General features: G+C 39.5%; 1 protein-coding gene and 1 long non-coding RNA gene across 20 annotated transcripts in view; one reads left to right on the plus strand and one right to left on the minus strand.

The window, feature by feature from the left end:
* NRCAM (neuronal cell adhesion molecule) overlaps positions 1-27341 on the minus strand; it is a 135303-nt gene that overhangs the window by 77285 nt on the left and 30677 nt on the right. For all 19 annotated transcript variants that reach the window (XR_013990901.1, XM_081022283.1, XM_081022275.1 and 16 more), the window contains exon 2: positions 8699-8783. The gene's annotated coding sequence lies outside the window, so the exon portion shown is untranslated. The remainder of the gene's footprint in view (positions 1-8698; positions 8784-27341) is intronic.
* LOC308486093 lies at positions 316-7388 on the plus strand. The gene is made up of 3 exons (XR_013990945.1): positions 316-343; positions 4862-4967; positions 7304-7388. It is a non-coding gene; the product is annotated as an uncharacterized lncRNA (long non-coding RNA).

Here is a 27341-nt window from a genome sequence, read left to right on the forward strand (position 1 = left end):
GTCACCACACTTTTGACACATGTTGTTATACAACGAATAAATAGCTGCATTATAAAGTTACATATTCTGCACATTATCAGAGCAATCTCCTATTCATGGGCTGGGGCTATAGAATTTTGTGGAAGCCCTGCTATGCAGATGGAACTCCAGATACTTTGCTGCCATGATAGATACCTAGTACTGGGGCAGGGAACGTTTTTTATTTCATGGGTCCAGATTCTTATCAGAATAAGACTCATGGGGCAAATCTGATATGTGGGCGGGACCTAGCAATCACATGGTGTCACAATGATGCCAGGAGCTCCTAGCCGCCATCCCTGGGCAGTCAGAGATCATGTTGCTGGTAGGCTATCTGAGAATTTCCCTGGCTGGCCAGTCTGCTGGGCTTGATGGCCTGCCAAAACCTTAAGTTCAAGTGGGCCAATCTGAGGATTTTCTTGGCTATGATGAAAGTGCAGTTAATCACTGCACTGCCCTCCCCAAAGGAAAGTACTTGACTAAAAGCAGTACAGTGGTACCTCAGGTTACATACGACGCTTCAGATTACAGACTCCGCTAACCCAGAAATAGTGCTTCAGGTTAAGAACTTTGCTTCAGGATGAAAACTAAAATCCTGCTCTGGCGGTGCAGCAGCAGCTGGAGGCCCCATTAGCTAAAGTGGTGCTTCAGGTTAAGAACAGTTTCAGGTTAAGTACGGACCTCCGGAACGAATTAAGTACTTAACCCGAGGTACCACTGTACTTGACTGAAACAGACACACTTTATCCATACTACTAAAAAGAAGAGTGAAAACAGCATTCCTCAGATGAAAATAGGGACATTTCTCACCCCCCCCCACACAACTGACCCTCCTGGGCCCCTATTTTTGAGGGGCCCCCCAGCATTTCCTGTCTGAAGAAGGATGAGCACACATGCCCTTCACTATCATGAGAAAACCCCTAAATCCCAATTTTATTTTATTTTATTCTTTGGTTAAAAAAAAAAGTAAAGGTAAAGGACCCCTGACAGTTAAGTCCAGTTGCGAACGACTCTAGGGTTGCAGCACTCATCTCGCTTTACTGGCCGAGGGAGCAGACGTTTGTCCGCAGTCAGTTTTTCGGGGACATGTGGCCAGCATGACTAAGCCGCTTCTGGCGAAACCAGAGCAGCACATAGAAATGCCATTTACCTTCCCGCCGGAGCGGTACCTATTTATCTACTTGCACTTTGACGTGCTTTTGAACTGCTAGGTTGGCAGGAGCAGAGCAACGGGAGCTCACCCCGCTGCGGGGATTCAAACCGCCGACCTTCTGATCGGTAAGCCCTAGGCTCAGTGGTTTACACCACACCGCCAGCCGCGTAGATTTAGATAAAGAAGAGCACCCACCAATAAATACTTTTTAGAAAGGGGGAAAATTAGACATGGACACACAAAGCATTAGAAAAAATATCAATCAAGACTCCTTGCATTCGGCTCCGCTCCCTCTTTCCTCCTGCCCAGGGAGGCTCTGCCATCTGCCTGCCCCTCAGAACCTGGTGCTTCACACTGGGCTAGACCTCGGTGGCTGCAGACTCTCCTCTCCTTGCCCACTCTCCAGCAGCTGCTCAAGGGAGAAGGCCAGAAGTGGCAGCCATGGAGAGGCAATGGGATGTTCCCCCGCTACCACCGCTGCCACCATTGTCATCACTTGGGACAAGCACCGGCAAGCACCCCGAGTTCAGTGATAGTGGCACTAGTGGAGGAAATAGGGACATTCGGGGACCAAATCAAAAGCCAATATGGCTTCTGTAATTCTGGACTGTCCCTGGGAAATTGGGACACTTGTGAGGGTATGGAACGGTTTCTAGGCCAAAGCAAATGTTTCCTTTTAAGTTATTATTTCCCATTGGTTAAACTGAATAATAAAACCTTTTATCCAGCCAGAGCCATTGAAGCCTTCGAGCTGATTAACTATTTAGCAAAAGGTTTCATTTCTTAACTAGATCCCATGTACAATTCAGTAGTAACTCTTACAAGATGGAACTTTTCTTGCATTTCAATTTCACTATTTTTACTGAGGTATGTAGATGACAAAATTGAAGTATTTGGCTGCAAATTACTTTCATTTTAAAATAGCTTTTATTAAATCCTGCCAATTAAATGGATCTCTTAATAAACCTAGTTCATTAAGCATTTGCATATTTTCAAACCTTTAAAGCCACATTTATTTTCAATAGATGTTTTGACACCAGAAAACCTATCATCTTTCAAAACATTTGTACTACTTTGACTCCTTTTAATAATATTTCGCAACCTATTGAATTCACTGACAGATGAATGGATGTGAGCATTTCATAATTTCAATGCTGAAATGTGTTTCCTGTATCACACCTCTTACAAAGTTGAACAGCAAATAATTCATTCCAAAGTTGTAAGAGCCAGGAAACCACATGAATTGCCATAATTTTGGAAACTATGCACCATTTCTATTTGAGTATCCATTCTTTTGTCATTCAAGCACTGACGTTACACTATCCATTCATTCAGCAGGCTTTGGAAACTGCTACTAGTCATCAACATTCTAGTGAAGCAACAAAGCCTTGCAATATTACTAGACCATGTAAAATACAAAACAAAACACCGAGCTATTGAAAAGTGGTGTTAATGCCAGACGAATGACATTACTGAGTAAAGTTAATATATGAACCTGCTTACTCTTGGAAATTCTGTAAGGGTATATGAAGTCACAAGCATATGTACTTTGACAGTCTGGGTAAGATGTATCACTTTGATTTTATTCAAAGCTATGACTAAACTGGGGTCTGTTTGGCACCACAATATAATCAGTAAGAGCTTGATCAGCAGCCAACAAATTTGGATGAGATTGCAAAGTAAGTGTTTCACAACAAATCAGAAAGCTCTGAAGCAGCGAGGTTGCTTAACTGTGCCAAATTGATCCTTTATGAGCTTTGCCCTTGTGTTAGGATCTGCTGCTGGCAGCACAATATGCACCAGCAGCAAATCACTGTGTGCGAAAAAGGCTGAATAGCTCTTGCCAACTCATGGGATTTACCGGAGATAGGAGCATTTCAAAGGAGTAGACCTGTTTCATGTGTAATCATGTACATGTTAACAGTTGTCATAGCTCCCCAAAAGAACAAAAGATGCCAAAGTGAGTGAAAAATAAAGGTTATAGGACTTTTAAATGAGAGAATCAGTGAAGAGCTATTGTACTGGGAGACGACATGGTAGGTTTGTCATGGTAGATTTTGCACTGAGACCTAAAGGAAAGGCCTATCCTATTTTTGGACCAGGCTAGCAAGCAAAGTTCTCACCTAGCAATGAAAGCATTTCTTATTTAAATAAGATGCAACATACTACACTTCATTACCCTGGCGCAAAGTGCAATCATGTTCATTATCCTCTAAACATAATGTGCTCCCCCCCTTACTCAGATGGCACATTAATAAAACACAAGTCCCTTGGTATCTGCTTTAAATTTAAGTGCATGGCAGTATCTTCAAATGAGATTTGCTATAGAACTCTGTTATCCGCAATTATTTCAGACATTTATGGGAAGTAATGATTTACAGTGCTGGTCTCACAAACTGAGGCAAAACAGGAAGGTGTTGTGCCTCCATCTGCCCCTCGGCAGAAGCCTTGCTTACTGGGGTCATGAGGTTTCTGGGTTCCAGCAACATATTGCAAGAGGTCTGTGAGATCTTGCTAGAACCTGGAAGATGCAGGTGTTTCTCCCTGCATCCTTGCATCTTTGGAGGCAGGCAAGGTGTTCCCCCCACCATAGGAAAAGTGAAGACAAGCAGTGGCAGCAGCAAGATCTCCAAACAGTTACACAAGATCTCACCAAAAGCTGCTGCTTCTCCTCGCTTCTTTGGTGGCAGGGGCTGGGGTGGTGGGTTGCTTGTAGGGGCACCACCATCAGAAGATTCTGCTGCAGTCTGCCTCATTGACATGGCAGCTCTAGCCAATCTAGGGACTAGAGATCCCTTAGGCTGTTGGTGAGGAACCTTGGAGGAAAAGAACTATAGAAGTCAATGAACATTACTAACTTGAGTCCACTGATTTCAGTGCATCTACTCTGAGTATGACAGTTGGATGCAATGCTTAATCTCTAGTCCATTGTTTGAAGAATAGATATTACATATACTGGACAATTTCTACACCACACAGCAACTGCGAAGGTTACTGAAGTATTCATTTTGTTCTTTTATAAAGGAATTAACAATTAGAGAGTAGTATGGTGAATAGCAATAGGTGTTCATGCCTTCTTTGCTCATTAAAATAAAAATGAAAAACATTTGCCAAAATTTAGCTTTTGAAGACATATTTCTTTTTCCAAGCGATAACTTGAGATTTAAAAATAAACCACTTAATCTCCCTGTTATGTAGGCGTGCAGTAACATAGCATAACATATTGATTGCTAAAATTAACTTGCTGCCAAAAAAACCCTGACAATAGCACAGTGCAAACAATTTGAATTGGATTTTTGCAAGCATGTAGCACGAATCCAATTTAAGCAGGTCCTGACTTACAAGGTGAATAAAAATGACAGGCCATGTGCCCTCTCCTTAATACCAATAAACTTCTCATGCATCATCTCCCTATTAGGTACCCTAAGGGTGGAAAAGAACATGTTACAAAAAACATCCCAAGATCTGTATATATTCATTTCTAATTTTTACCAACATAGCTCTGTTTCTTTTACTATGAGTCCCCTAGAAACAATTTGTTCAGCCTTCCACAACATGCTGCCCTCCAGATGTTGACTACAACTCCCATCAGCCCTAGCACAAAATAGTACAAAATATCTGGAGGACATCAGACTGGCACAAGCTCATACAAGATATTGATTCAGCACTTTTTGTATTGGCTTTCACCAGCTATCAAGATCTGCTACGAACTGATCTTTCTGTACATCTGAGGAAGACAACTTCCATCAACCCCAGTGAATCATCCCTGTTGGAGCTGATAGACTGGTCTGATAGGGTATATGAACCTCTTTTGACATATAAACTTACTATAGTGGAAGTAAATAAGTTCACTGATGAGCCCATGCAAGTTCTGCAGTGGCCATGTCATGCTAAAGGCCACAAACAATCTGCCCACCCCTATGAGTTGTTTCACTGCCCTCCATGTAGATATACGGCCAACACAGTATGTTTCAAGCATGACAAACAGTAGGCGATATTCACCCTTAGTTTTGCTCTAATTGAGTTGGTTATTTCTCATATAAAGGCACACAAAGAAATGGTTAAAGGCTACACCATGAAACCATATACTGTACAGATAACAGTATGATAATAGTATGTAGTTTAGATTTGTGTCCTTTAACAATTGATGCTTTAAGTGAGGTGTGCTGTATAAACAAGAACATATTATGGTTTCTGGTTTGGATTGTTGGAGATTTGTCATCCTCTGTATTTTTTTTTACAAGAGCTGATAGACATGGCACAACTATAAATCTTTTCAGATAATCTTATGGTGTGGCACATGTTGATCTATACTTGCTATTGTCTTAGCCATTTCAAATATATCAGGAGAACTCTTGAAAAATTGCATTACTTTCAGGCACTTTATAAACCCAGTAATCAAAAACAGTGATGCTTAAGGAAAACCATTTCTCTTCCTCCAACTTCAACCAATATCCTATATCCTTTGCATTCTATTATAATCCAACCTACTAGTCTTTTTTGCTTATGTAAGCTGATCAGAAGGATAGTGCACTATCAAAAGCTTTTTCTAAAATCCAGATTAATTATGTTCACTGTTTTTCATGTCTTTGGCACATAAGCTCTGTAAAAACTAAAACCCGGGGGGTGGGGCGGGTAGGAGCAAGATGTCTTCAGATGGTAACTTATCAGCTACTCACCCACAGAAGTATGGGCTTTCATTCAGAGGGCCTTCTTGGTGGTGGCGCCCACCCTGTGGAATGCCCTCCTACCAGATGTCAAGGAAATAAACAACTATTTGACTTTTAGAAGACATCTGAAGGCAGCCCTGTTTAGGGAAGTTTTTAATGTTTGAAGCTTTATTCTGTTTAATATTCTGTTGGAAGCCTCCCAGAGTGGCTGAGGAAACCCAGCCAGATGGGTGGGGTATAAATGCTATATTATTATTATTATTATTATTATTATTCAATAGCTAATCCAATTATTCCCTTTACTTGGCATGGAGAGTAGATCCATAGCCTATCTTTGTATGACATGCCTTTGCCTGCCAAAGTTAAGGCATGTTTTTGTTAGCTAACTACTTTCACCTGCTACAGCTGATCCTAGGGGGTGGGATCAAGACCAAGCCCAAACTGTAATCCATTGTTTGCTGTTTGGGAGGAGATAGGTTGCACTGAGCAGAAAGCTAATAAGTCATGGGGAAGAGAAGACAGAGTTGAGGTTCAAAGTGAAGAAGCTGGGCCCTGAACAGTTAGCTTCTAAGTCTTCTGCCATTTTATAATATTTATGAACTTCATCTTGGTACAGTTGGGATCATAACTGAACTTCCTCCCCACATTAAAATATTTCTGGGATACACGGAAGATAGAAATGAGAAGAGGGACTTCCCATTGCAAATGATCATTGCTGGCTATCAATATCCTACACCAACCTTACCATGTCCTTCTCATTTTCATGATTTTCTTCCTAAGGGATATTCTTCTATAGCCTTTCAGATCTATGAATTAATTTAAACAAGGCTTGTAAAAAACAAAGCACTTGGAGACCTGAGTATCTCATGCCAAAGTGCCACTTTAAAATACCATTTATCTAATGTGATTGCATACTAAACCAAAGCCCTATATGGCTCAAAACAATCACAACACTAAGTCCTTTCCCATTTGTGTAAAATATGATGTAGCCCTGCTGCAAATAAATAGATTGCTTATTTTGCAGTGGATTTCTTAGCTGATCTGCTCTAGCCAGTGCCGGATTTACGTATACTGTAAACTAAACCAGCTATAGCTTAGGGCCCAACTCTCTTGGGGGCCCCCAAAAAATGTAAAGGAAAAAAAACCTGGGTGTACATTTCCAAAATATGATAAAAAACAAATAAAATAAAACCTACATACAGCAACAGTGTTTTGTGTTGTGTAGGCTCATGTGATGTAAGTAATGGGCCCCGCCTTGCTATATAAAGGGCCCCTTTACCTTTAGTAGCTTATGGCCTCATCAAACCTAAATCCGGCCCTGGCTCTAGCAGTTGAGGATCAGAAAACCCAGAAAAAGCTGGTGGACTATTCGATAGAACAATACCAAGACAGACATTGGTTAAAAAAACCCAGATGGTTTATCGTCCCCTGTAAAAATAAACCATCTCAATTTTTTCTACAGATCTCTTCTGGGGTGAAATTCCTTCCAAGCCCCCAAACTGAATGATCAATTAAATATGATCAACATATTACTCTCTTGGTGCTGGTGCTGGTAAGGATTTTAATCTATGATCAGTTTCTTCCATTGTTTCCTAAGCCTCAGAGATGGAAAAGCAGGCAAGGGGGATAAAGTCTTCAGTATAAATATTTTATTTAAATAAAAACCACGTAAAACATTTTTAAACAAGTTTCTTTCCAAGCAACAGTTTCTTTCCAAGAGCAGTGCCTAGTACATATAAAAGGCACAAGGGAAGAGGGGCAAACACCAGATAAATGTGAATTATTTACCAATTCAGCATGTTGCTATGAGTTCTCAGTAACTTGCAAGATATGCCTAGTAATGTTGTAGTTAATGGACAGAGGCTTACATAAAATTACCATCTTCATCCAGTATGTAAAATAAGTTGGCTGATTTTATTGTCAAAGGACTACTGAAAACAGAGAGCAGTTTATGAAAACTTGCAAAAGCCATATCACATTTTCCCTGCACATCCTGTTTTTGTGCAAAAATGATACATCAGAAACAGCCTTTTTGCATCTTCATCACACAACAAATGCACAACAATTCCTGGATGGAAGAAAATACAAACAGTGTACTTTGGATACAAAACTGTTGTATCGAAAAAGGTTTTATTATAATGAAGCAGTTCTTTGAAATAAAGGGATGCCTTCAAACAGAAGGCTGTCCTACAGTAAGACACATAGCCACCCCAATTTGCCAGACAACATCTATCACTTCCCCTACTATCAATTTCTAGCTGGCAAAAGTTAACACCAGCTTCCACAGATCTTATACAACAGAGATTCTATTAATGTTATGCTAGGAGCAGAAGAACCTCTCTGCATCAAAAACATGTGTTGAAAGAGCATTCTTGTTTCTTAATCAATTCAGGAGTCACATTCACAACCTCCTAAAACAGACAGATAGATTAAAATGAGAAGACACAGGTGATGATCAGGTAAGTCTTGGTCTTTCCACATGTTTTTCAATCCAATGCCCTGCTACCTGACAGACACAAGTTGCTCTGAAACATCCAAACCAAGTAGTCTGTGCTATCTCAACCTGACTTACTAGATGCCCAAATCCCTTCAAATAGACCCAATTTGACTCAGGACTCAGGCAAAGCCAGTCACAGCCTCGTAAAAACACCTACTGCACCAGTGGCAGGGCCCACTGCCAGTAGCAACAAGCATAGGACCACTAACCATGTCACAAAGTTCTGAACAAAAAATGTCTTATGCCTCCAAATCTTAAATAAAAAAGCAGAAAAAGGCCATTCAATTTCTCCTACAAGATGTCCAAGAATTTCTCAATAACCTACATCCCAGAAATTAGACAAAATAATAATGATTTTACCTTTGTTTAATGCTAGGCTTTGATGAGTCAGTCTGAGTTTGATCACCTCTTTTTTTAACCCTTGGTCTTCAAGAAATGATTGGAACTGAAATAGAAGGACAGTATGATTTTTTATATTGTTCATTGCATATTTTAAACTGTACATACTATTTTGCTGGGAGTTACTGTACTGAGGCAATAGCTCCCAGCATCTGCTATGTTTCCAGTAAATGTTTGTTTTTTTCCTCTTCTAGTGCTACTGTTATCTGGAATGTGGCCCTGCTCAAGCTGAAAGAAGTTCTCAATTCCAATTAAATGTATCCCTTTGCTGTTGACAGCATGCTGGTAACAGGTTGTGATTTAGCATTCAGTTTTATCTCTATGCCTTCACATGCTACAAGTACGGTGCTCTTATTCAAGTAGGTAATACACATTTTTAGACTGAGGATTGTGCTAATTAAACAGTACCTAATACAGTCGTACCTTGGTTTTCGAACAGTTTAGTTCTCGAATGTTTTGGCTCCCGAACATCACAACCTGGAAGTGACTGTTCCGGTTTGCAAACTATTGTTGGAAGCCGACCCTCTGATGGGGCTTCCGTGGCTTCCGATTGGCTGCAGGAGCTTCCTGCAGCCAATCAGAAGCCATGCTTTGGTTTTCGAACATTCTGGAAGTCAAACGGACTTCCGGAACGGATTCCGTTCGACTTCCAAGGTATGACTGTATTGCAAAGTGAAACTATGTGGACTCAGAACCACTTTTGGCATTGCCAGTTCAAACTATGCAAGCTATGTCAGTTCAAACTCCCACCCTGCCTCCCAAAAGGGACTGCAGCGTCATTGTCTTAGGTGGGTATTGAGAGTAGAAAGCTTGAGAATCCCTGCCTTAAAAGTTGAAGATGATACAGTTACAAACCATAATAGGGGAAAAGATGCCAACAGAAAGCAAAGTATTTTATCCTTTCCTGAATTTAGCACAAGTTAACTGAGGATTAACTGGATAGCAACCATTATACAGTAGGTTAGTACTCTATCGTTAGTCATAGTTAAATACAGTGGACCCTCTGGATACGTATTTAATTTGTTCCGGGTGTACACAATTTTTTTTTAAAAAAGCATGCTCACACAGACAACAGCAACTCTGCATAGACTTATATAACACTTACTGTCAATAGTGTAAAAAGGAATGCTTAAATTGCTGAATTGTTCAGATTTTAACTGCTTGGTTATATCTATCAAGACAAAATATATAATGCTGTTGTGAGATAGATACGAATCTCAAAACCCACATTACATTGTGGTTCTTGATGTATGAATATTTATTAATCCCAAATATCATGCTTTTATTGTATGCTAGACTTAAATACAATGGGTTATACAGTGGTACCTCGGGCTACATACGCTTCAGGTTACATACGCTTCAGGTTACAGACTCTGCTAACCCAGAAATAGTGCTTCAGATTAAGAACTTTGCTTCAGGATAAGAACAGAAATTGTGCTCCGGCGGTGCGGCGGCAGCAGGAGGCCCCATTAGCTAAAGTGGTGCTTCAGGTTAAGAACAGACCTCCGGAACGAATTAAGTACTTAACCTGAGGTATCACTGTACTGTACTAAATCATACATAGAGTAGACCCACTTAAATCAATGGACTTTATTAACTTTGTTAGACATAAAGTTAAGCAGCAATCCTAACTCCACTTACCTAGGTGTGAACCCCACTGAATTCAATGGTACTCACACTGGAATACACGTGGTTAGAAATGGAGCCTTAGCAAGCTAGTATGAACTATTTATTTTAATGAGTCTACTGTTCATATGATTTGGATACAACACATTTGTTACAAGCAGATTTCTCAGTGATTTCACTTTTGTTTAATAGCAGGCACGTTCATTTTCAGCTTTGGGGTTCTATAGCATAAGACGGGCTCCTAATGTAACTATGTCCCATCAATCTTGCACAAAAAAACAGTCTGCACAAAACATGATTATCTACTGCAAGTACATCAGCTTAACATAAAATTAAAAATTCTGATAGGTTTTTTCAAATAATAGTATAGTTCAAAACATGAGCAGTTGTAAATAAGAATGTATTATACAAATAGTTACAAGTCAACAGTGGAACAACAGTAAACAGAAAATGTTGACATACTTGCTTCTGGTTTAATGAAGCTGTAACAACAAAACCACAACTGAGTTTTGTGCTTTCTAGTGCATGAAAATAGTATATTAATTAAAATATGTTATGAAGATTTGCATTAGGTATAAAATTCAATGAAATTTCAGATATGTTAAATGTTGGTAAATGTGTAACTGGAAGGAAAATAATTGCCTGTGTAAAATATATTTAGAAAGTCAAGTGAATGAGATATGAACAAAAATACAAAAATCAACATTGAAAGAAACTTTTCCTTTTCTCATCAGCCAATATTAGAACTTAAATAGATATTCCAACATACAAAGTAAGTTTCTTTCTGCATAGAAGAGAACAGGAACTTTGCTAATGAACTTTGGTGGTCCAGAATTGTTTTTCATTTGCTTTTGGAATTTATAACGATAGCATGCCCATACCTTTATATGAACTTCATGTAATATAAAGGTGCCAATTTCAACCCCCAGTAAAGCACTGAATTAATTAGATCCAATTTAGTTTCGTCTTCACATTTTTAAAACATCTATTTCAACACAGTTAGCAAAACTGATGAACTGGTGCAAAACAAAATTTTGTTAACTACTTAGTATTAACTAGATGTACCAGTAATACCTTCAAAATAATTCTGTATGGTACCTTATGAATGCACTTTTGTTCTGCTTTTCATCTCCAGGATATAGAAGTTAAAACTTTGATTAAGAAGTCTTCCTCTCATAGCAATCCTGCTAATAAATCCCTGTGCTGCTGAATTCTGCTGCTGCTAAAGAGGTACCAAAAAAAGAGAGCTGCCTTTAAAGAGCCAATCACATCCTTCTGGACCTCCCAAGCTTCACTGTGCAATCAGCAAGGGCTTTGTAGCTATACAATAGGGGTTAAATACTTCCCTGTATTTATTTAAAAGCAAGAAAATCTGCTTAGTTGCTTGAACCTCTTACTTATTCAGAATATGGTTCTATTATATTTAATAGCAGACATTTGTTGCAGAAAGTAGCATTACTATAACTCCTGATTCTCAGAGTTATAAGAGTTAAGTACCAGGATTCCCTTAAGGTCTTGCCTCTACCCTGCATATGCCCTTATATTTACTGTTCTTTGACTTTTTATTTCTATGCTCTGATATGATTTTGACTTAGCAATCTGCCACAGCATTTGATAATCAGACTAGTAGTACTCAGTTCCGATCAGATAAACATGGTAACTCCACAGAAACAATCTCTTTATGGTGACAAAGAAGTCTTTCAACTCAGGAAAAGAAGAATGTTCTGAAAGTCAGGATTGGTTAGAATAGATTACCACATTATGCACAAGGCTGATACACCAGATTTATCACTTTATCCTCATTTACTTTTCAAGCAATTGCCTTGACACAATTAGCTAAGAACAATGATGCCTTTCAAACTTTCCCCCTGTGGAAAAATATGACATCTATAAATACAATATATCTCTTTGCTGACAAGCACACAATGTGGCTCTAGAAAAATTCGACTAAAAATGTTTCCCTTGCTGTTTTGCATGCTCAAAACAATAAGAAATGCTCCTTTGATGCCCACTTAGTTTCCCTAAAGACCTGTTCAGAAACTTCACAAAAGTACAATCACCATGTAACATAATCTACTTCAAAGCATATTGTCAAAGAAGCCTAACACTAAGTGCAGTCTCATGACCTCTCACACTTAACAAAGCTGAGAGTGAGAGTGTCTTAACCAAAGCTATTCTAGATGTCTGTTATCACTAGTCCTAGGGCTTGGTAGGTAACATTATATATTTTAAACACAAAGTTACTTTTTGTAATAATTATTCTTACATTTTCATTTCATTTCATTTTTTGTTACGACTTCATTTAACTATTTCAATAGGCATATACGTGTCAATACCTTTTAACAGCACCTGCTTGTTCAATAGCTAAATGATTTGTATACTATAAATTAAGCATGCCATGAAGTTAATATTAGTACAACACCTGCAAAATTTCTAAGGTGATAATCTAGCCCAAAATAAACATGCATAGATTTAACTAGTTTGAATGGAAATCATTAAGTAGTGTAAATACTTAACACTCCCACTGAAATCTACATTAGTCTTTAGAGTTTTGCCCTGGCTGATGTTATCATGACTTGTTGTAGTCTAATTGTCCCTCTGTTTTCTTCTCTCTACATCCTCTCACAACCTGCTTCATATACAAATGAATTGAAAACTGTATTTTGAAGGAAAGTTCTAAGATTTTATTCTGAACAATGACAGTTTTCCGTTCTTTAGACATGAATAGGAGAAGGACAGGTCTGATTCTGTAGCTTGATTGACCAAGTCTAATCAGAATTATTTCTGCACACTGCTTCACTACAGCGGTAGCCCCATTAAACACTAAATGCTTCTGGAACCCGTCCCCCTTTCGCCTCCTACTGTGACCCATTACTTTTCAAACAGTAGCTACCCAGTGGGCTACTCAAAACATTCAAGGGAGGAAGGCACTGTGGTAAACAATAATCTCAAAACCCACACCAAAATCTGTCATTTGGGTTTTGGGGATGGCAACTATCCAGAGCCAAACAAATGATTTGTGATAGAATTCTTTTTTCCTTTTTTTTAAGCCGTCAAACTACTCTTACTTTGCAAACCGATACTCTTAGTCATGTCTAAGCACTCACCTGTACAACGGTTTTATATCTATTTTCAGAATCAAGATGACCTAAGCTAGGTGAAATCACAATTGAAAAAAGCTCTTCCATTTTTAGAAAAAATTATTGTGCGCATTTCAAACAAATTCATTTAACTAACAGCTTAACCTTAATGACACTTTGCTCAATGGGATGTCCCACTGATTTCAAATGAAATTTACTTCTAAGTGACTGTGTATACTGAACTGCAGCCTAATATGATTTGCATAATGCAATCTAAACATTTTTGTTTCGTTCAAAACCACTTGATGAAAACGATTGATTGTTACCACTGAGGGTTTTAATAGTATAATATCCATTTAGAAGAACAAATATTGTTCTTGTCTGAGGCCCGGGGGAGGAGCCTTGTTAGAATAAAGATATAAACTCAAACAAAAATACAGCCACTCCAGTAACGTAAGATGTCAGGGTAGCTCAGATAAACCTGGGAAATTGGGGGGAAAAACAAAAGTTCGAAAACTTTTTGCACTCTACACTGATCTTTCAAGGATTGTGTACTTATCAACTATGCTTGCAAAACTATTTCTACATGTTTCATTATTATCAAAGCCCTGCCAACACAAGATAACGCTGGCACCAGACATGCAGCTCTGACAGACTCACAGCCCATGAGATGTGCCACTGTGGCAGCGGCGGCCAATCTGATCTGATGCTATGCACTAGTATGCAGTAACGCAGGTCCCAATTTTAGTATCGAAGACTTGCAGTGCATATGGACAGGCATGGCCATTTCTCCCATGGCTGTTTCACCCATTAAGTACTTGGCTGTTGGAAGCCCAGGGCATTCTTTGCATGACAGCATAAATCTAGCAGGCCCCTAGTGAGACCTATTGGCTGGCTTAACCCTCCAAGGCCCAGGACAAGTGTACCTAGCCCACCCTGCTGCATGAGCCTGGGTGTGGGCAGCTACAAACGGAAAGAGATGAACATTTAGATACAGAGGACTCAACCATGTAGGTCAAATCAGAACTTTGAATTGGGCCTGGAAATGGACCAGGAGCCAATGAATGTGAAGAAGAACCAAATCCCAGTGTTTGGGTGTTTTATTCTGTGCTGTAACCGACGTCTCCAGACCTTCTTCAAAATGCAGTCACACATGTACAATGGGTCAGAGTTATCATACTGGCAGACAAGAACAGGGGTTACTGAAGGCAGGTTGACATGCAGATAGGGAACTCTTCCACACAGCAGTTTTTGTGGACTTGTTGCTGCTCCAGCAAGCAAGTTTTTTGCAGTTTCCACACACTATGGTCTTCAACCAAATGTTATTCCATAGTTCTGCCTCGACATCCAGATTTACGTTTTTGTTTTACTTAACTGTAAATCTGGATTAAATGGGAAAATAATATGGACATCATTTTGAATAGTAGATGCCATACATAACTTGTGAGCGTAAACAGCAGACTCTACAAAAAGCTCTTAGGTGAAAGTCCCTAGAGTCATACTTGAGATACCACCTTAAGCTCTGTGCCACAAAGGTTATTTGAATTTCTAATGATGGGGATGGACCCCGAAACACCCGCCAGCTACAAACCTGATCCTCTAGAGCAGGGTTTCCCAAACCTGTGTCTCCAGCTGTTGTTGAACTACAACTCCCATCATCCTTAGCTAGCAGGACCAGTGGTCAGAGATGATGAGAATTGTAGTCCAACAATAGCTCACGACCCAAGTTTGAGAAACCCTGTTCTACAGCGAGTGCACCCACGTATCGAAAAAGTATCACTCATATGAGCAAACAAACGATCTCCTAACAGTGTCTCTGCCTTTCTGGACTGAACTTCTGTTTTTTACTCATCCTGCCCATTGTCACAGCTAAGCACCAATCTACCATTCCTATAACCTTATCTTGGTTAGATGAAAAGGAGAGTAGAGCTACATGCTACCAGCATATTCATGAAATGCACCCCAAATCCTGAGATTATCTGACTCAGCAGTTTCACATAGATGTTAAGCAGCATGGGGATAAGACTGGACCTTTGGAGTGTCATAGCACAATTGCCACAGCAACTGCAGAAATTCCCCAGTACAACCCTCTCAAGACAGTCATCCCAGAATGAATGGAACCACTGCAATGCAGTATCACCCACGAGGGAAATAACCCTCTCCCACTGCTGTTTCCCGGCATTTGGAGGCATACCATTATCATACAAATCAGCATGACAAGATTTTTCTGCAGTTAGTAACAAGACAAACTCTTAGTCCTTCTCATTCTGAAGAAAACTCCTCCTTGTACCAGAACACCATTCTAGCAAAGCCTCAAACTTCACAAGTGTTCCTGAAATGGGAGCCTTATAGTGCTTTGGGGGGGAATCACAGAGGATATAATTATAACCCCTACACTCCCTGAATACTTCAGTGGTTGTGCTATACAGGGCCAAAGCAGGGGTAGCAAACATGGTGCCCTTCAGATATTGCTGAACTCAATCAGCCCAAGCCACCATGGTCAATGTTCAGGGATAGAATCATAGAATTGTAGCTTTGGAAGGAACCCTGAGCGTCATCTAGTCAAACCACCTGCAATGCAGGAATCTCAACTAAAGCATCCATGACAGATGGCCATCCAAACTCTGCTTAAAAAGCTCCAATAAATGACAGCCCACCACCTTCCAAGCAAATTCATTCCACTGCTGGACAGTGTTTACTGTCAAAAAGTTATTCCTGATGTGTAGTCAGAATCTCCTTTCTTGTAACTTGAAGCCATTGCTTCGGGTCCTGCCCTCCGGAGCAGATGAAAACAAGCTTGCTCCATCTTCCATGTGACAACCATTTGGCTATCTGAAAATGGCTATCATACCTATGATGATGGGAATTGCAACACCTGGTAGGAACCATATGGCTTACTTCTGTACAGGATCAACATTTAACAGCTATATAGGGATATATATATAGCACTTCAACCCCTTTCATCTTAATAATCGCTGTGTCTTCCAAGGACTCCATCTTTTTCATGACAACAAAGCAGCCGTGACTTACCCAGACCTGAACCCAAGCTGCTCCTAAACCTACAATATAGGATTAACAGTAGTTGTAATTGTTTTATTTATAGGACAGGAGTGGGAGACCTCTGGCTCAAGGCAGGGATAAGGGATGTGGACCCCCAAGCCTCTCTGTCTAGTTTTGTATCATCCCACCCCATCCCCAGGCAATGCTTCTCACTGATCCTGCTTAGTACCCCCCCCCCCAAATCACTGCTGTGATAGCACTGCTGTTGAGAAAGGGAGTAGAAGCTTAGCATTCTGCACTAATCCCCCCTCTCTTCTATCCCCCACCCAAGTTTCATGTGAGTATAAATACATAGATGTGGGTGTATAGTTGTCATTTTACATGGGGTAAATTTGATGGAACTGAGCCATCACCAAAGTAAGAAAAGGACCAAGTGTTTAGTTACTGCCTTGTTTATGATGCAACTACTTGGGATCAAATATCCTCCCCATTCTAGTCATTTAACATGAGCACACAGATAAAATGCAACTGTCAAGGTTGTCAAGGTCCTTGCTCCAGAAAACCATTGCAAATCAGGCTCCTTTTCTCCATTGTTCTTTGTATGATCATTTGTTTATCTATTGCATTTATATCCTAGTTATCCTCTGAGGTTCGCTCTGCCCCTACTTTACCCTCAAAACAACCCTGTGAGGTAGGCTAGGCCGAGAGACTGTTACTGGCCCAAGTTCACCCAGGTGAGTGGAAGAACTGAACCCTAGGTCTCACAGGTCCAACACTCTAAGCATTATACCACAGTGGTTCCTCATTTACACACAAATATAAACAAGAACAATTGTGAAAAAGTGCTGAGGTGCTAGGAAAAAGATTGATTATCATTGGGGATATGCCTTAAGAAATACTAGATAATACTAGAATTAAAATGTTTTTAGATTTGATGGTGATCATATCTTAAAGCAGCAGCATCTAGACATCAATTATACATTATATTTGGATGACATTTTCATGAACTTTATAGGGTTTAATAATAAATTAGTTTGCACACTACTTATATAAATGAATTATTCTAAATGTTAGAAACAATTAAAAATACATTAGTAGGAAGCATTCCAGACCAAAAAGTTACCTACAAGAGAATTCTATTTTTAAAAAAATTCAAAAAAAATCCACCTCTCTTATCTATAAATGAATTCTGAAGTGGGGCAATTCATGCAGAATGATCAGCTAGTAGAAATGTCCTCAGGTTATAAAATAAGAAAAAGAAAAGGCAGAATACATTTCATAGATAATAATATAATTCAAGTAAGCAGAAAAACTGAAACAGCTAGACAGTCTTGGAATTGCTTCTGTAGAACAGATAATACCTATCTCAAAGGACTAAGTTCACTAAAAGCAGCCTGCTACAAGTGTCTGCAGGTTTTCAACTTAGAAGGCAATCCTCTGCCACCATCAGAACTTTTTTTTAATGATCAATCATTCTGGAAACCTGGGGTGCAGTTAGTACCTAACTTTTTAAAGCCCCTGTGGTTATCCTTTTTCTTTCAGAAAACCCATTCCATTGCATACTGACTATAGGACGGGTGGGGTGGGGAAGGATCCCAGCTCAAAAGGGTCTGCAATGAATTAAAATCCAAATCCCACATCTTAAAGTTTGCATAACTTAAATGAGAAGCCAATATATTTATCAAATAAATGGACATAATAATCAAAAGTACAGCAAAAAAACCCCAAAAAACATTAATTGCAGCAGTGGGCCACACAACAGTCAGATGGGCCTCATCATCTACGTTCCAAGAGAAGGGGAAAGGTCAAGGCTGAGAGAGGGCTACAGAACACCTAAGTTAAAGGATGTGACCTATTTTTCAGTTGTATATATGTATGCTTGATTTAAGCACTGTGAAATAAAAACTCTCTTTAAAAAAAAAGCAACTAAATTTCTCCCCCATCCTCCACCAACTGAAACACAGCAAGTGGATACAATGGCCTCTAGATTTAAAATGTTCTTCTAAAAGGAGTCTTTAATTTAATAATTGCTGCTTCCACTCCTGCACATTTTTCTATAGCTGCCTGGATTTAGTGATTTCAGCAGGCACTCTCATTCATGGTATTACGTTGCGTAATTCAGAACTTTATAAGCTGTTTTCAGAATTCTGATAAAGTAGCTTATAAATTAATAAATTTATTAAATGTATTGATAAATGTACTACAAAACCATGCCTCTGGTTGGTCCCTGGTGCAATACAGTCAATCTGAATACTGTTGTTATGAATAAAGGTAAAGGTAAAGGGACCCCTGACCATTAGGTCCAGTCGTGGCCGACTCAGGGGTTGTGGCGCTCATCTTGCTTTACCAGCCGAGGGAGCCGGCGTACAGCTTCCGGGTCATGTGGCCAGCATGACTAAGCCACTTCTGGCAAACCAGAGCAGCGCACGGAAACGCCGTTTACCTTCCCACCGGAGCAGTACCTATTTATCTACTTGCACTTTGACGTGCTTTCAAACTGCTAGGTTGGCAGGAGCAGGGACTGAGCAACGGGAGCTCACCCGGTCGAGGGGATTTGAACTGCCAACCTTCTGATCGGCAAGTCCTAGACTCTGTGGTTTAACCCACAGCGCCACCTGCGTCCCATGTTCTTATGAATATATAAGAACAAAAATGATGCCATTATTTTAACTTAACACTTTAATCACGTGCTTCTCTCCCCCCCCCCTGCAACACCCACTTGCTGAAATTCTTTCAACAGCTGATTCAAAAAAACCTGTTAATTATACCTAAATCCACCATATTTCAGAAGATCTGCCTCCAGTTCACACTTACATGAAGGAACATTGCATATGCTTTTTTAAACTTTTATTCTACTTAACCATTTTTTTATTTGTGCAGTACTCTCTCTTGCATACAACAGCACTTCCACTGCTGAAAATGAAACAATACAATCATTAAAACAACTGGTTTTTGAACCTTTAAATTGAACTTTGTAATACAGACCAACACAAGCAACACACAGTGTGTGGTGCCCAACTTAATATGGAAGCAAGAAAATAATTTATTGATATGCAAGTTGGAAGTACTAAAGTTTGAACAGGAAGACAGACTTTGTACAGAAATTCATTGCTAAAGAGAACTGTAAAATAAAATTATCCACAGTGTTTTGCCTATTTTTCACCCCAGTTAATTAAAATCACAGCATTAAATTTTGTTGAAGATAGTGATTTGCTAAAAAAATAAATAAATGGCAAGTACCTACATGCTATCAAAAATCCCTACTATATAAATAACACTGAATTATGCATGTTGTTTAATGAAGATTATAAAATATGTCTGCCAAAGAAGAAAAACAACATATGGGCCAGCATAATCCATTCATTGGTTTATGAACCAAATGTCCCCCTGAGTATGTAAAATGCCTATGAGTCCCAAGTGATGAATTTTACATTTGGATCAGTGATTTAGCTAAGAGATGTATAAAAATATCACATATAGGTTGATGGCTCCCCACTGATTACACATCCAAGGATACTCATTAAGCTTTTCTTGTTGTGAAAATAAATCACACTCATGAAACATATATGCTACTTTCAGGTAGACAAGCAAATGCAGTTAGTGTAAAATGGATAAAACCCTTTATATTTAAATAATAATCTATATGTGGCATGAGTTACAGCTATGAATGGGACCTTTTCTACTGAGTAGGGAGCAACCGTCAAAAAAGAAAGACACACAGAATAAAATGGGGGGGGGGGGGTTGAGAAATAGAAGAAATATCCTGAATATCCAAAGACAATGAAGTTAAAACAACAAATTGTGTGAGATGCGCAGTGATGAAGCGACACGTGCAAATCCCCCCTTGTTTCTAACCCTACCTTGGAAGTTTCACTTTTGCAACATGCCTGATACTCTTGCATTTGACTCTGTCTGTTCATTCTGGCAGCCATGTAAACCTAGGAAAAGTGTTTCATCGTGCTTCAGAGCTTTGGCAGCACTATCTAATGAGGGTAGTGAGGATATGGTTTAATTACTCTATTGTATTTCAGTCTTTCAGTGAAGTCAACTCATCAATAAAACCTTGAAGTAGCTCATATCAAGCACTAAACAGCAGAGGGATGATGGCAGAACATTTGGCTGTTTTATTTATTTTCTTCAATTATAGACAAGCTTTTAAGACAGCTCTAAAAAAAATAAATCCTTGTATCTCTTTCCAGTTTGTGTCATATATTTACATTTGTTTATATATAGTGGTGGTCTTAATCTCTATTCCCAATATCTGTATTTTGGTGACACTTTTCACCACTCATTCCAACTCTTCTTAATCATTGCTAAAGAGAAACGATCTATGCTAACCAAACAGCAAAGATGAATGAAGCATAGAAACCAGAAAACATAAGTGGGATTTGACTGTTTATACGTTGTGTTAATTTTTTCCTTCGCCAACATTTTCTGCCTCCTAATTCTCTCAGCAAAATGCAAGAAACAAATTCAATTGGGGTGGCAGGTACATACATAACACTGTACGCTAATGAGCATTTCAACTGGCCACAAGGAAATGAAAGCTGCATTTTCACATATCAGTGACTCCTGAGCCCCCATGGGTGGTTCTATGCATTTTGGGGCTCCAAAATGTGCAGGAGGCATCCCAGGGATGGTGATGGGTATATGCAGAGCTAACATATTTGAGCACACTTTCGACTCCATGTGTGTTGCTTAGTTTAAACCATGTTCAGAACACTTGAACAGGGTTCCAGTCTTCTATAATCCTCAGAAGGTTAAGTATTAGAAATCTAAATCTGAATGAGTTAGAAACAGCAAGGGAATAGGTGGTATCTGACTACAGTGCTTATTTAACTAATGCAAATAAAACACTTCCCATATATCTCCAGTATATGACTTAACTGTATTTATGCTTTGAAAATACAGAGGCAGAAATCTACTTATATATTTGTCCCCAGAATTCCCTTATGGAAACCACACATTCCTCTTGTTCTCTTTCATCCATCTGATATAGATGATGATAGATAGATAGATATTTTTAGAGAATAATGTTGATGCTTCAGTAGTGAAAATGATGCCTACATATACATATAATTATGGTATGCAGAAAAAAAGCTGGAATGTGCGTGAAAAAGTTTGAAAATACCACTGAAAGGAAAAATATATGTAGGATTTGTGTGCCCTTATGAAATCAGAGACAAAATAACAGTTTAATTCATGAAGCCATGCTGTCATTATTCAGCTATTTTAATGCTGGACTTGAACAATAAAATGCACATTCTATTCTTTGTGCCCTAACAGGAATTCCTAGCTAATGTTAATATGGTTGAAGGAAGAAACTGTATCCTAGTTACTTTTCTACCAAACTGAAACAAACTTTAGACCTATGGTCTGACCTCACTGGCACAAGTTTTTCTATTGACACAAATTAATGTGCAAAGCAGATTTTATGGTCTAAACATGTGGGCGTTTTCTGGTAACCAACAGAATAAGACCACTTCTGAAGTTGTCCCCTAAACTGTATGCCATAATAGCTATATTTCCTTATTTGTATCCCTTTTCCCTCCAACGTATAGCCCAAAGCTGCTGTCATCATACAAAAACAATGATTAACTGGCAATAAAAATGCTACAATAAACATATAAACTTTCCAGCTATACCTAACGAGACACCAGTACAGTTAACAAATAGAAAAGTCATAAGCAATAGGTAAAGGTAAAAGGTAAAGGACGGCTGGATGGTTAAGTACAATCAAAGGCGACTATGGAGTTGTGGCGCTTCATCTTGCTTTCTGGCCGAGGGAGCTGGCGTTTGTCCACAAACAGCTTTCTGAGTCATGTGGCCAGCATGACTAAACCACTTCTGGTGCAATAGAACACTGCGACAGAAACCAGAGTGCACGGAAACACCTTTTACCTTCCCACCACAGTGGTACCTATTTATCTACTTGTACTGACATGCTTTCAAACTGCTAGGCTGGCAAAAGCTGGGACAAAGCAACGGGAACTCACTCCGTCACGGGGACTCGAACCACTGACCTTCCGATCAGTAAGCCCTAAAGGCTCAGTTGTTTAACCACAGCACCACCTAAGCAATATACAATATATACAATACAACCCATATGTTAGCCCAAACTATATACACATATCCCTGATCCAGCAGCCAATAGACAATGCAGACAGACCATTAAAATTGTTCATTTATTAATTTCTAAAAATTGTTTAAGGGTCCTATGTAGAGCATATTACAGTAGTCTAACCTGGACATGACTCACATGTGCAATAAAGCATTACAGAAAAATGAATCTTGATAGAATTATATGTTCAATATTGCTGTGATTGTACATATGATCACATACAACACAATCACATCAATATTTCCCCCTGTAATGTTTTATCAATACATACACATGTTTCTCTGTGCTCGATAAGATTTTGGAAGCAGTGCTGGATGTAGGATTTTGAGATCTCTTGGCCATGGCATCCCCAGCGGGAACCCAGACCTGGAAGAGGCACGACATGCAAACTGATAATTATTTTAAGAGCTTTTTGAAAGCTCTATGCAAAGTGGAAGTAATAGCACTGTTAGGACACTGGACCCTCTGCTGATCCTGGGGCCCGGGCAAATACCCAATCTTGACAACTTCTGAAACTGTCCCTGTTTAGTTTATTTAGTTTCCTTAATTAATTTCTAGCAAACACAGGCCATTAGACTCAGCATGCAACAGCAACGCCAAACAAAGCTTTTCAAGTGGTCATTATTTACCTTAAGGCTTCCTCTACACCAGCTACACAAATTTAACTAAATATGGCCATACATTTTATTCAAGTGTTGCCATAGAATCTTGACTAACACAAAATAGCATTTACCTACTTCGTTTCCATGGTTTTTTGGGGGGGGGGGAGGGGGTTGCTTCAGAAACATGAAGGCCTTTGTTTTCTTAGTCACAGCATTACAATGTATGTATAGTATCTTGTACCAAAAGGAACAGAAAGCCTTGGCAGGTAGAGGAGGGGTTGTGTGTGCATGTGTGTATATATCAAGCAGGAAAACATTAACAGACTGAGTAAATGCCTTGGCAAGTACCAGAAAGGTGAAATTATCTGAACCTACCTATATTCATTCTGTCTACTTTCTGGCTAATTCTGTTCTCCTGTACTTGTAATGGCTTGCTTAAAAAGCATCCTTCATGAATGTATCTAATCCTTCTGGAAAAGCATTTGTGCTGGTGATCATGACAGCAGCCTGTGGCAATGAATACTATAGGTACATTATGTGTTTCGGGGGTGGGGATTCTCTTTTGTTTTAAACCTACTGTCTACCAATTTCAATACATGAGCCTAGGAAGGCTTCATATTGTGACAGAATGAATCACTTTCACACAAACCTTTCCAATACATACCATCAGATATGTTCTAAACCTAAATTGTTAGAGAGCATTTATTCATATGAAAGATGCTCTATTTTCCACCCCTACCGCCCAAATGCCCTTTTGGCACCCTCTCCAGAATTAGTATATGCATTTTTTTTAACTTAATGTGACTATTTTACATACATATACAATACAGGGCCATGTTATTCTGAATACCTACATAGGGTTGCCTTCTGAAGATTGCTCACAAACTTCCACGGGTACAGAATGCTGCTGGTTGCTTATTGGCACTAGGTAATCAAAGCATGTGACAACACTCCTATACTAGTTGCACTGGCTGACATTGCATATATGGGACTAATTCAAAATGCTGGATTTAATATTTAAAGTACTGAATGATTGGGGACCATGTCATTTGAAGGACTAACAACACCGCTCCGCTATGAACCTGCCTGGCATTAAGATTTGCCTCAGAAGTCATGCTTGTAAACTGACTTATAAGGGCAATTTGGTTGGTGGACACAAGAGATGAGGGCTTTTCTGTGGTGGCCCCCGGCTTGTGGAATTGCTAACCCAATGAAGTGGGTACGGCCTCGATGCAGTCAACGTAAGTGGTTTTTAAAAGCTGTCTCCTAAATAAGGACTTCAATTTTTTGAAAGAAAGAGAGTTTTCTCTTGGAATGGGCAGCTTTTTATTTCTTCTGTGTATTGTTTTCTGTTTTAGCTGGCTTGTGGTTTAAAATGCTTGTTAATGCTTCTGCCCAGATACTTTCAATCTGCACTCTGTCCTTATGATTCCATGAATACCAGTAGTAGAGAATCTCAAGCAGGTAGAGTGTTGTTGCATTCACCCCTTGCTTGCAGGTTTCCCAATCTTCTGATTGTGATTGGCCACTGTAAGAGCAGGATGCTGGACTAGGTAGACCTTTGGCCTGACTCAGGAAGGATCTTATTATTGCTGTATTGTATATATTCTCTTTTGTTTTCATACCTTTCCCTAGCCATACAAAGTACAATGTTTTCACTGCTTCAGTAGAGCATTTATTCTTCTCCACCATTTTACTTTTTCTTGGACCAATTCTCCTGAAGTTTTTTTTTTTTTACAATCTAATTTGGGCTCTATCATCCTGAATAATTTGGCATTAACAGTAAATTTGGCTACTGTACTCCCAAGCCCTATCTCCAGACCATATGTGAATCATGACCTTTGATATGTCTACCCTGTGGGACAAGCATTTTATAAAACAACAAGGACCATGCCTTGAGCAGATATTCTAAAGTTTAGGTATACTGCTGAAGTTGGGATCATGTTCAATGGCTCTTCTCACGCTCTTCATACATTTCAAGAGCTGGTCTGCACAAGTCTCCATGCATACAAACTGAAGCTTGCGAAGACTTCTGCATAGCACTCTGGAAGACCTCACAATCAAGTCCAGTGAACAGTGTTCCACAGCCTTGGACATCTACTGATCTTTGCGCCTTGTGAAGCTCCATGCACAGCACTTCATAAAACATCCCAGTCATCTGAGCATGCTTTGCAGGAGCTGCTGATCAGCTGAAAAACCTCTTCCACTTGAACCATGTCCTACCCCACACCTGACACCTGGAGTAGGCAGGCATGGTTTGGTCAAAATGGCCTCATGAGCCAAATGGGGGAGTCTGGTAGGTTTCATTAGGTTTGTTGGCTGGAGGTCCATAATAACCTTAACAACAACAATTGTCACGCTAGTAACAGGAACTACAGGAACTTTTTCTTTGCTTTTTCCTTTGCTTTCCTATTCATTGCAGGTGGGGGAGGGAGCAAAAAGTGGCCTTGGCATCCCATTTTGTATAATTATTCTAGGCACCCTAGAGTAAAAACCCTTTGCCGGTATCTCTGCTCACATGATTTCTTTTATTAAAACACACCATTCTTTCCTACTTGCTGTAATCACAGCTACTGTGCGATGGCACGCAGAAATAACCATGCCTCATGTCTATATTTACATGTGATTATTTCTGCAGTAAAGGTATGACAGCATGCCATCTGCAGAAGCTGCAGGGTATGAAATTAATTTCCATCTCTGCTTAAGGATGGTGAGAAATCCAAGCAAGCCACCAGGCTTTCTTTCTTTCTTTCTTTCACTTAATAAACAGAGCATAAGGCCGCACACTAAAAATAAACCTTCCTCCACATACTGCAAGCTTTCAAAAGAAAAGGTATATTCAAGATAGTGAAATGTCTGCCAGGCCTTCTCAACAGTTAATCCCTGCTACAAGGCTAGAAAACAGCAAGTTCTTGAGAGATGGCAGGTGATTAAAATGGACAAGATTTTTTGTCTATGGAACTTGAGAGAGCAGGATTTCTGTCAAATTCAATCCCCCACTGATTCCCAGGAAAAGAGCTGACAGCACATTCAGCATTCAACAATGAGTGTGCTGTGCTTCCAAGGACTTGCTGAGAGTTTTGAAATCCGGGAATTGGGAGGTGGAGGAGATCCTTGAACTTGAATGATGAACAATGCTTTCAAAACAATGCACAAGATATTGTTAAAAAAAGAGAAAAATATGCAGATAGGGATAGTGTGAGTCTCAGAAAAGAGGATTCACTCAGAAAGCATTTTATATGCCTAACCCTTTAGTTTCTTACATATTTTGGGACTCTAATGTACACACACGGTGCTCCAGGGGATGCACAATTCACCAATGTATGAGACAGTTCTACGTGTATTTATTTATTGACAGTCATATCCCACACTTCCAAGTTCCCAGGGAGCTTAAAAAAATTATTGAAGTACACAAAACAATGGAATATGCAATAATGCAAACCACAACCAACCAACAGTGTTGAGCATGAAAAGGAATGAAGGTGGGATGGGGAGATAAAGTATTCAGCAACAGATAACATCAGTATCCAAAAGTTTTTGTATCAATAATCAGGTTGTAATTCGGCCAACAGATCTCTTTAGAGGGATACTCCATGACTTGGCCTCCATTCAAAAAGGAATCTGACCTCTGTTCACAAAGAATTGCACACAGAATAGCAAGATCCTTCATATAGCGTGGCCTCAAGCAGTCTGGGGCTTTAAATATTAAGACTGAAACCAGGAGTTGCTCCCAGAAACAAAATTGCAGTTAGTTTATTTAGAATGGCAGTGCAAATGGAAAAATGCCCCATATGAATACTTTGCTAGTGAAACAGAAAACCTCTCAGAGGTCCAGGAGAATTAGCAGGATCACACTCGCCTTCCTTCCTTCTTGATGCAGGTCATGCATTACAATGACTAAGGTAGATTTAGTCCCACAATCATGCCAGAAAATGCATCTAGATCAGACCTTTGGTGTCTAGATGCTATTGGCCTCCCACACCAATTGGCCCCAGTCAGCATGGCCATTGGTTAGGGATGATGGGAACTGGATTTCATTTAGAGGGCTGCGAGTTTCCTGCCTCTACTCTAGATAATCAGTATCTTCTAGGATAACCTAGAGCTGTGTTGCTATGACATTTTCAAGCACCTAACCCAACAATGGTATATTTGAAACTAGCCAGTAATTACTCAGT

The sequence above is a fragment of the Podarcis pityusensis genome (assembly GCF_964106645.2).
Source record: "Podarcis pityusensis genome assembly, chromosome: 10".
NCBI lineage: Eukaryota > Metazoa > Chordata > Lepidosauria > Squamata > Lacertidae > Podarcis > Podarcis pityusensis.